This window comes from Triticum aestivum, chromosome 1D (genome assembly GCF_018294505.1).
Source record: "Triticum aestivum cultivar Chinese Spring chromosome 1D, IWGSC CS RefSeq v2.1, whole genome shotgun sequence".
NCBI classification, from domain to species: Eukaryota; Viridiplantae; Streptophyta; class Magnoliopsida; order Poales; family Poaceae; genus Triticum; species Triticum aestivum.
Window position 1 is genome coordinate 149,638,039 of NC_057796.1, and position 11,620 is coordinate 149,649,658.

Here is an 11,620-nt window from a genome sequence, read left to right on the forward strand (position 1 = left end):
GGCGGGCCGGCGGCGTGGGGAGAGGGAGGAGGCGACGTGGCGCGCTGCGATTCGTCGGGGCGCGGCGGCGGACGTGTCCGGCGGGGTACGGACGCGTCCGGCGGCGCGGAGGGATTTTTGTAGGGTTGGACTGAGAATGTATTTCGGGATGCCCACATATTTATAGGTAGAGGAAGCTAGGAGTCTCCAAATGAGGTGCGGTTTTCGCCCACACGATCGTGATCTAACGACCTAGAGCATGGAAGAGAGTTTGGTGGGTTTTGGGCTGATTTTAGAGGGGGTTTTTGCTGGACACTCAAATGGACATTGCGGATGCCCGGTTAACCGTTGGAGTACCAAACGACCTCCGAATGGAACGAAACTTGACTGGTAGTCTCCGGGTGGTATATTAAGACCACTTGACAAGCCTCGGTCCATTCCGAGAAAGTTTGACACACGCACACGAAAGAAAACAAGAGGGGTGCACCGGAGGAGATAGGAGCGCCGGATTGGAAAACGGACAACGGGGAAAATGCTCGGATGCATGAGACGAACACGTATGCAAAAGCAATGCACATGATGACATGATATAAAAATGCATGACATGACAAAATACAAAACGAAAGACAAAACCCGACAACGGAGGGAAAATCATAGCACATAGCCGGAAATGGCAAGAGTCGGAGTTACAAATATGGCAAGTTACATGCGGGGTGTTACACATGCTACTTTGCTACTAAATTTTTTGCTGCAGATATTAAGTCTTTCAGGTGTGGTTGAATTGACAACTCAGCTGCTAATACTTGAGAATATTCTTTGGCTCCCCTTGTGTTGAATCAATAAATTTGGGTTGAATACTCTACCCTCGAGAACTGTTGTGATCCCCTATACTTGTGGGTTATCACCAACCCGGTTGCGCGATGTCCAAAAGCTCACCGGCTGCTTGGCCTCGGTCAGCCGGTTTCTCAGCCGGCTGGACGAGAGGAACTTGCCCCTATATCAGTTGATGAAGAAGACGTCGCCGTTCGAGCAGAACGACCAGGCAGATGAAGTGTTCCGGGATCTCAAGCGCATGCTCTCCACTGCACCCGTCCTGGCCGCGCTGGCTGATAAGGAGCCAAGTTGCTATATATTGCTGCCACCTCTCGTCGGTCTGCACAGTGCTGGTGGTCGAGCGACCAAAGAAGGGCAGCATCCAGTCCGTCCAGCGCCCAGTCTACTACCTGAGCGAGGTGCTTTCCGCCTCCAAGCAGACTACCCGCACTACCAGAAGATGTGCTACGGCGTGTACTTTACCGCCAAGAAGCTGAAGCAGTACTTTCAAGAGCATGTCATAATCGTGGTCAGCACGACCCCCATCGGCGAGATCATGGGCTACCGGGATGCCTCTGGCCAGGTTGCCAAATGGGCCATCGAGCTGGCTGACCATACCATCCTATACGAGCCCCGCACCATGATCAAGTCACCACCGCTCGCCGACTTCCTCGTTGATTGGACGGAGACCCAGTAGCTGCCGTCGCCGCCAGATTCAACACATTCGCGCATGCACTTTGACGGCTCCAAGATGTGTTCTGGCTTGGGAGCCGGCATCGTGTTGTCTTCTCCGAAGGGCGACCTGCTGCGATATGCACTCCAGATCCACCTCGCCGCCTCCAACAACGTTGCCAAGTACGAAGCCCTTGTGCACGACCTCCGGCTTGCCAAGGAACTCGGCGTCCGACGCATCCTATGCTATGGCGACTCGGATCTGGTGGTGCAGCAGTGTTCCGGTGAGTGGGACGCCCGTGATGCCAACATGGCCCGCTATTGCTTCTTGGTTGAGCAGCTCTCCGGCAACTTCAACGACTGTGAATTCCTTCACGTCCTGCGCGCGGAGAACAAAGCCGTCGACACGCTAGCCAAGATTGGCTCATCCCGGCAGACCATACCGTCCGACGTGTCCCTCGAGCACTTGCGCAAGCCGTCTGTCAAGCCATCTCTGGATTCAGAGTCCATCTTCATCCCGGATGACCCTGCTGCGTCCCTCCCCAACCCGGACTCGGGGGCTACCGGTCCAAGCTCGGGGGCTGCCGTCCCCAAGTCAGTCTCGGGGGCTGCGGATCCCAGCCCAAGGACTGTTGATCCCAGCTCGGGGGCTGCCTTGTCGACCCCGGCGACCATCAACACTGGACCGGGGGCGGCTGAACCCGGCCCGAGGGGTGCTGCGCTCAACTCAGCCGCCATTGTCCCTGACTCAGGGGCTGCTGCCACCGGCTCAAGGTTGCACCCCGCAACCCGTCTTGATGGCCGTCTTCACCGTGGTGACGACTCCATCATGGGCCCAGCCAATCCTAGCTTTCCTGGAGAGCGGAGCGCTCCCCATGGACGAGACCGAAGCTCGGCAGGTGCAGCACCGGGCGTCCGCCTACAGCAGCATCAACAATGAGCTTGTCAAGCGCAGTGTGACAAGCGTGTTCCAACGCTGCATCGAGCAAGACAACAACGTAGAAATCCTCCTCGACATACACCAGGGCGAGTGCGAGCACCACGCCGCCTCCAGGTCCCTGGTGTCCAAGGCCTTTCGCCATGGTTTCTACCAGCCCATGGCCTTCAAAGATGCCGAGTCGCTCGTCCTCAAGTGCGAGGGTTGCCAACGCTTTGGCAAGCGTAGCCACCAGCCGGCTTCAGCCCTACAAACCATCCTGATCACCTGGCCCTTTGCGATCTGGGGGCTCGACATGGTGGGACTCTTCAAGACCGATTGGGGCGGCATGATGAACTTGCTGGTGGTGGTCGACAAGTTCACCAACTGGATCGAAGCATGGCCGATCAAGAAGCTGAATGGGCCTACAGTCGTCCGGTTCGTCAAAGACATCGCGGTGCGCTACGACATTCTGCAAAGCATTATCACAAACAACATCACCAACTTCGCCAAAGGCGCTCTGGCGCAATACTGCTCAGTCTCCGGCATCTGGCTTGACCTGGCCTCCATCGCTCATGCTCAATCCAACGGCTAGGTCGAGCGGGGCAACAGGCTGATTCTGTCCAGCATCAAGCCGCGACTCGTCGATCCCCTCATCCGCTCACCCGGTAGCTGGCTTGATGAGCTGTCGGCCTTCCTCTGGAGTCTCCGGACAACGCCAAACTTGTCGACATGGTGGACCCCATTCATCCTCGTCTACAGAGCAGAAGCCGCCATCCCGACCGACATCGAGTTTGACTCACCGTGACTCGCAATGTACACAGAAGCCCAAGCCAAGGAAGCTCGCGAAGACGGCATCGACCTACTCGAAGAAGCACGCCTTTTGGCCCTTAGCCGATCTGCCATCTATCAGCAAGGCCTGAGGCATTACCACAACAAAAGGATCAAGCCCCTCGCGTTCCGCGAGGGAGACCTCGTCCTCCGTCCTGTCCAATAGGAAGCCGGCCAGCACAAGTTGGCCTCCCCATGGGAGGGCCCCTTCATCGTCAGCAAAGCCTTGTGCGACCGCAACGCCTACTACCTCATCAACGTGCGCAAGCCGAACAAACGCAAGATAGACATTGTCGGTGAAGAGACAAGCTGGCCCTGGAATGCAGAGCTCCTCCGCCCGTTTTACAGTTAACTGTCTGCACGTATGTATCGCTACCGTTTGTAATTCGATGAAAGACAATGGGACTCCCGAATGACACTCGGGGGCTACCTTTTCCTATTAAACTATCATGTCTCGCACATCCTTATGATCTTCTGCCCTCCGCCGCCCGGTCGGTCCGTCCGGCTCGGTGGCTCGGTGTCTAGCTGGTTGACCACAACCAGTTGTCCTCCTTAGTGCATCCCGGCGTGTCCGAGTTGCCAAGCCCTCCCATTTCGCCCCAAGCTAGAGTCCGGCTTCGGCTACTGGCCGGCAAGAACAATGGGCCAAAGCGTCGGCGCACCAAAAAACCGCTAAGTTGGATTCGCCGGATCGGTCAGTCTGGCCTCACCACAATAAGACGCCGCACAACCGACTGTGCGCCGGACGGCTTCGCCAGCCGTCGGCCGGTCGGCCCAGTGGGTGTTTCGCTCGCGGTCATTGTTTGAAATGCCTAAGTACAGCGCGTTCTTTCCCAAGGCTGAACTCCTTGTCACAGACCGGAACCTGGCTGTTCGACTCGCCGGGGGGAGCCCAAAGAAGGAACAAGCAAGAAAAAAGCTTAAAGAACAAAGAACAAAGGCGCAAACACTCGCGAAAATATTTAAATTACAGAAATATGCGCCCAAGGCCAGAGTTCATTTCATTCACCATACACCCCAGTGGGTGGGTGGCCCTGTCACTTAACAAAATGCAAAAAAAGTAACGCATGACGGCTTCAGGTGACCCCCGTGCCGGGTTGCGCAGCTGCCGGCAACGGTGGCCTCTGAGTTCACTGAGGTGTCGGTATCTTCCAACCCGGCCTCGTCATCCTCATAAGGGCCCGAATCCTTGGAGCTGCCCGTCGGATCGTCAAGCGCCAAGCCAAAGTCATCAAGCGGCACTACCCCGCCGTATTCGGGTGCTCCACCTCGAACTCGTTGTACGAGGTGAACGAGGCCTGGTAGCTGGCCCATGCGGTGATCCGGCCCGCCTCCGCTTATAGCTGGGGCTCCGTGCCAGCTCACTGGGCCGCCAGCTGGTCCAGCTTCAGACCTGGATACCACGACATGACGAACCACAGCTCCAAGTCGGCTTTGGCTCGGGCCGCGGAGACGCACCAAGCGTGAAGCCGCGCTGGCCCGGCCTCCAGCCAGCGCGCCAACTACGAGAAGCTCGTGGGCGTAACGCCACCGGGCCAAACGGCCTCCGTCATCCTCAACCCGACCTCAGACAGTCGCGCCGTCTGCTCGTCCAGGGCCTTCAGGCGAGCATCGGTGGCGTGCATGATCTCCGGAAAACTCCAAGCGGCGTGCGGATCGCCTTCGGTGCCCGCGTCCGCTTGGGTCGACCGGTGGTCGCGCATGGCCTCATCTGCCCTCCCCTGTGTTTCCGGGAAGTACTCCGTTGAGTGAAGAAGCAAGACAGTTAGCCACAAAATAAACAAAGCCGGCTTACAACCCGACGGAACCAACGAAGAAGCACTTACTGGTGAAGGCCTCTTCTAGGTGCTGCGCTTTGCAAAACATATTGTGCCGCTCCAAGTCCCCGGCACGGTCACGCGCCTTAGGCGCCTTCTCCAGCTCGGCGCGCTTGTCGACGGCTGCCTTCAGCTCGCTATCCTTGGCGGCGGCCGTCTTCTTGTGCTCCTCCTTGAGGCGGAGGAGCTCCGCCTGGTGGGCCTCCATCGTCTTGGCGGCCTCCGTCTTCAGGCGCTCCACCTCCGCCAGGAGCTGGCTCTTGTCGCCGGCCAGCTGGTCACGCTGCTGGCTGGCTTCGACGAGTGACAGCTGGTCCCCCGCCACCTTGGTGGCTTACGCCTTCAGCTGTCCCACCTTGGCCCGGAGCCTACCGGTGTCAGCGACCGCGTGATCGCGCTGCTGGCCGGCTATGGCCAGCCGGGTTCGGAGGCCCGGCACCTCACCGCGGCAAAAATTCATAGTCAAGACGATAGAAGAAAAGACAAAATATTTTCAGATTCGACCCAACTACTACGTAGTTGGCCCGAATCTCAGGGGCTATACCCAGCGGGTGCGCTAGCACGCCCCCACTAAGAGCACGCAAGGTGTACCTTCAGCAAGGCGGAGCGCCTCCTCCTTTGCAGCAAGTCGCACCGTGATCTGCTGATGCTTCTCCAAAAGCCGGTTGTAGACACCGACTCAGAGGGCGTCCAGATGCTGCACAAAAGCAAGGATCGGCACAAGAGACTTATCAAGATTCGACCCAACTACTACGTAGTTGGCCCGAACCTCGGGGGCTACACCCAATGGGTGCGCTGGCGCGCCCCCACTAGTCGGCTGCAGAGAAAAAGCCAAAGGAAGAAAACTCACGATCACTGAGCGTCCAGCTCCCGCGCCCACTCCATCTCGGTCTAGGCGAAGGCCTGAATCTGGTCCTCGCGCCCGCGGAGGTGCCGGCGCATGGCGTCCATTGATGCCTCCTCCTGTGTCAGCGGCCCAAAGACGGCTCGGCAGGACCCGGCTCGAACTTGCTGCGACCCAGCGGTAGGACGACCACCCAACGCCGCTTGTGGCTGCCTGGTCACCAAGGCATGCTCGCCGCCCGCCGTCCCCTTGCCGGCTGGCCTCGACTCCGGGGCACTGGCCGGTGTCCCCTCCGACGCTCCATCCGGTGTCGCCTGCGGCGTCCCTCCCGGGGCAGACCCCCCTCCGCCTCCTTCAACCTCCACCCGCTCGACCACGTCGTTCCGGGGTGGGGTGTCGTCGTCAATCTCCATGACCTCCCGGTCGTCCACCACCATCTCCACCCGTCCATCTGGGCCGCGCCCCTCCTCCGCCGGCGGCACGATGACCGTTTCCATCGGCTCCATGCCCGCCGACATCTCTGGCCATGCTGGCTCCCCGGTGGTCCTTCCCCTCTCTTCTGCGGCCCTGGCCCTGGCCTGGGCCGAGGCCGCCTCCAGCTCCTCCTCGGCCTTGTTCCAGGCCCACCAGGCGCAGCGCTCTGCATCCTCCGGGTCCAGGCCAAGGTCCTCCTCGGCCGAGCCCTCTGCCAGATCGATGGCGCTGCTCCGGGCCCTCCGGTATGAGAAGCCGCCCCCGGACGCGGCATCCGTCGCTGCCAACGCCAACTCAAGCGGCGTCCTGGATCACACCAAGGAAAGCATAAGAAAAGAACGACTCGGCAGCATGCCGAAGTCAGCAAGGGAACATACCCGATGGCCTTTAGGACGGCCTGTCTCAATGGCACCGACGGTATGGCGTGATGCCTCTTCTTGGCGGCAGGCCTGCCGCCCGCGGCTGGGCCCTCCGCCGCGCGCTTCGTGGATGGCTTCGGCACCATGTCCTCCTTCTCGTGCGGCCGACTTGCCACGGCTGGCACGCAGGACAAACCGACATCGGTCGTCCTTTTCGGCCGCCTTCGGGGGTCGATGCTGCCGTCCCCTCCGCTCGGCGGCGCTGCACTAACCGCGTGTGTCAGGATCTCCACGTCATCGTCTGACCAATCTCGCAAGAGATCCGGACGTGGAGACATACCCACGCGGCACGGATCACCGGCTTCGGCATCGGCCGTCTCCGGGTTCTCGGCGAAGGACTCTGCCCCCTCCGAGCAAGCCTGCTCAACGGCCTGTACCTGCATCCTCGCCCGATCATGCGTTTGCCAGATTGCGTTCAGCGGGACCTCCCGCGTTGCATCAGGACAAAGGAGAAGCTAGGACATTGCAAAAAATGAACACCAAGGACCCACCACGGGCGGCGGGTGCTCGGCGCTATAGGGCGCATTGCCGAAGCACCAGTCAAGGTTGGAGATGGCATTCACCCAGTCAGCCACCTGCTCCAGTGGCATCCTCTCGGACTGAAGGGAATATGCCCTAGAGGCAATAATAAAGTTGTTATTTATATTTCCTTATATCATGATAAATGTTTATTATTCATGCTAGAATTGTATTAACCGGGAACATAGTAAATGTGTGAATACATAGACAAAACAAAGTGTCCCAAGTATGCCTCTACAAGACTAGCTCGTTAATCAAAGATGGTTAAGTTTCCTAACCATAGACATGTGTTGTCATTTGATGAACGGGATCACATCATTAGAGAATGATGTGCTGGACAAGACCCACCCGTTAGCTTAGCATAATGATCGTTAAGTTTTATTGCTATTGCTTTCTTCATGACTTATACATATTCCTTTGACTATGAGATTATGCAACTCCCGAATACCAGAGGAACACCTTGTGTGCTATCAAACGTCACAACGTAACTGGGTGATTATAAATATGCTCTACAGGTGTCTCCGAAGGTGTTTGTTGGGTTGGCATAGATTGAGATTAGGATTTGTCACTCCAGGTATCGGAGAGGTATCTCTAGGCCCTCTCGGTAATGCACATCACTATAAGCCTTGCAAGCAATGTGACTAATGAGTTAGTTGCGGGATGGTGCATTACGGAACGAGTAAAGAGACTTACCGGTAACGAGATTGAACTAGGTATAAGGATACCGACGATCGAATCTCGGGCAAGTAACATACCGATGACAAAGGGAATGTCGTATGTTATTGTGCGGTTTGACCGATAAAGATCTTCGTAGAATATGTAGGAGCCAATATGAGCATCCAGGTTCCGCTATTGGTTATTGACCTGAGATGTGTCTCGGTCATGTCTACATAGTTCTTGAACCCGTAGGGTCCGCACACTTAACGTTCGATGACGATTTGTATTATGAGTTATGTATTTTGGTGACCGAAGTTTGTTTGGGGATTTATCGGAGTACCGGGAGGCTATCGGAACCCCCTGGGAAAGTTAATGGGCATATTGGGCCACAGTGGAGGAGAGGAGGCAGGCCACGGGAGGTGGCGTGCACCCTCCCTTGCCCAATCCGAATTGGACAAGGGGAGGGGGCGCGGCACCCCTCTTTCCTTCTCCCTCTCCCTCCTTTTCCCTTTCCCCTCTCTGTTGGAAGGAAAGGGGGGCCGAATCCTACTAGGAATGGAGTCCTAATAGGACTCCCCCCTCTTGGCGCGCCCCCCTTGACCCAACCTCCTCCTCCCCCTCCTTTATATACGTGGGCAAGGGGGCACCCCAAAGACACAATAGTTGTTTCTTAGCCATGTGCGGTGCCCCCCTCCACAGTTTACTCCTCCGGTCATAGCGTCATAGTGCTTAGGCGAAGCCCTGCGCAGATCACATCACCAACACCGTCACCACACCGTCGTGCTGACAGAACTCTCCCTCGACCCTCTACTGGATCAAGAGCTCGAGGGACATCATTGAGCTGAACGTGTGCTGAACACGGACGTTCCGTACGTTCGGTACTTGGATCAGTTGGATTGTGAAGACGTTCGACTACATTAACCGTGTTAACATAACGCTTCCGCTTTCGGTCTACGAGGGTACATGGACACACTCTCCCTGTCTCGTTGCTATGCATCTCCTAGATAGATCTTGCATGATCATAGGATTTTTTTTGAAATTGCATGCTACGTTCCCCAACTGGGGCATCTGAGCCAGGTCTATGCGTAGATGATACGCATAAGTAGAACACAAAGAGTTGTGGGCGATAATAGTCATACTGCTTACCACCAACGTCTTACTTTGATTCGGCGATATTGTTGGATGAAGCGGCCCAGATCGACATTACATGACCGCATTCATGAGACTGGTTCTACCGACGTGCTTTGCACACAGGTGGCTAGCGGGTGTCTGTTTCTCCAACTTTAGTTGAATCCAGTTTGACTACGGCCGGTCCTTGTTGAAGGTTAAAATAGCACACTTGACGAAAAATCATTGTGGTTTTGATGCGTAGTTAAGAACGGTTCTTGCTAGAAGCCTGTAGCAGCCACGTAAAACTTGCAACAATAAAGTAGAGGACATCTAACTTGTTTTTGCAGGGCATGTTGTGATATGATATGGTCAAGACGTGATGAGATATAAATTGTTGTATGAGATGATCATGTTTTGTAAAAGTTATCAGCAACTAGCAGGAGCCTTATGGTTGTCACTTTATTGTATGAAATGCAATCGCCATGTAATTGCTTTACTTTATCACTAAGCGGTAGCGATAGTCGTGGAAGCAATAGTTGGTGAGACGACAACGACGCTACGATGGAGATCAAGGTGTCAAGCCGGTGACGATGGAGATCATGACGGTGTTTTGGACATGGAGATCAAAGGCACAAGATGATGATGGCCATATCATGTCACATATTTTTGATTGCATGTGATGTTTATCCTTTATGCATCTTATTTTGCTTAGTAGGGCGGTAGCATTATAAGATGATCCCTCACTAAATTTCAAGGTATAAGTGTTCTCCCTGAGTATGCACTGTTGCTACAGTTCGTCGTGCCGAGACACCACGTGATGTTCGGGTGTGATAAGCTCTACGTTCTTATACGACGGGTGCAAGCCAGTTTTGCACGTGCAGAATACTCAGGTTAAACTTGACGAGCCTAGCATATGCAGATATTGCCTCGGAACACTGAGACCGAAAGGTCAAACATGAATCATATAGTAGATATGATCAACATAGTGATGGTCACCATTGAAAACTACTCCATCTCACGTGATGATCAGACATGGTTTAGTTGATATGGATCACGTGATCATTTAGATGACTAGAGGGATGTCTATTTAAGTGTTAGTTCTTAAGTAATATGATTAATTGAACTTCAAGTGTTGACGGTTAACAAGACCACTAGTTTCAAGAAAAAGGGCAAGGGAAAGAAAGGGAACTTCAAGAATGACAAGCAAGTTGTCACTCCCGTGAAGAAGCCCAAAGATAGACCCAAGCCTGAAACTGAGTGCTTCTACTGCAAAGGAAATGGTCACTGGAAGCGGAACTACCCCAAATACTTGGTGGATAAGAAGGATGGCAAAGTGAACAAAGGTATATTTGATATACATGTTATTGATGTGTACTTTACTAGTGTTCATAGTAGCCCCTCGGTATTTGATACCGGTTCAGTTGCAAAGATTTGTAACTCGAAAGAGGAGTTGCAAAATGAACAGATACTATTTGAGGGCGAGGTGACGATGTGTGTTGGAAGTGATTCCAAGGTTGATAAGATCACCATCGCACACCCCCTTTACCTTCGGGATTAGTGTTGAACCTAAAATAAATGGTGTTTGGTGTTTGCGTTGAGCATGAATATGATTGGATCATGTTTATTGCAATACGGTTATTCATTTAAGTCAAAGAATAATTGTTATTCTGTTTACATGAATAAAACCTTCTGTGGTCATACACCCAAGGTGAATGGTTTATTGAATCTCGATCGTAGTGATACACATATTCGTAATATGGATGCCAAAAGATGCAAAGTTGATAATGATAGTGCAACATACTAGTGGCACTGCTGTTTAGGTCATATTGGTGCAAAGCGCATGAAGAAACTCCATGCGGATGGACTTTTGGAATCACTTGATTATGAATCATTTGATGCTTACGAACCATGCCTCATGAGCAAGATGACTAAGACTCCGTTCTCCAGAACAATGCAGCAAGTCACTGACTTATTGAAAATAAAACATACGGATGTATGCGGTCCGATGAGTGTTGAGGCTCGCGGTGGGTATCGTTATTTTCCGACCTTCATAGATGATTTCAGCAGATATGGGTATATCTACTTAATGAAACATAAGTCTGAAACATTTGAAAAGTTCAAAGAATTTCAGAGTGAAGTGGAGAATCATTGTAATAAGAAAATAAAGTTTCTATGATCTGATCGCTGAGACAAATATTTGAGTTACGAGTTTGGCCTTCATTTAAAACAATGTGGAATAGTTTCACAACTCACGCCACTTGGAACACCACAGCGTAATGGTGTGTCCGAACGTCGTAACCGCACTTTATTAGATATGTTGCGATCTATGATGTCTCTTACCGATTTACCACTATCGTTTTGGGGTTATGCATTAGAGACAGCTGCATTCACATTAAATAGGGCACCGTCTAAATCCGTTGAGACGGCACCATATGAACTGTGGTTTAGCAAGAAACATAAGCTGTCGTTTCTTAAAGTTTGGGGCTGTGATTCTTATGTGAAAAATCTTCAACCTGATAAGCTCGAACGCAAATCGGAGAAAAATGTCTTCATAGGATACCCAAAAGAA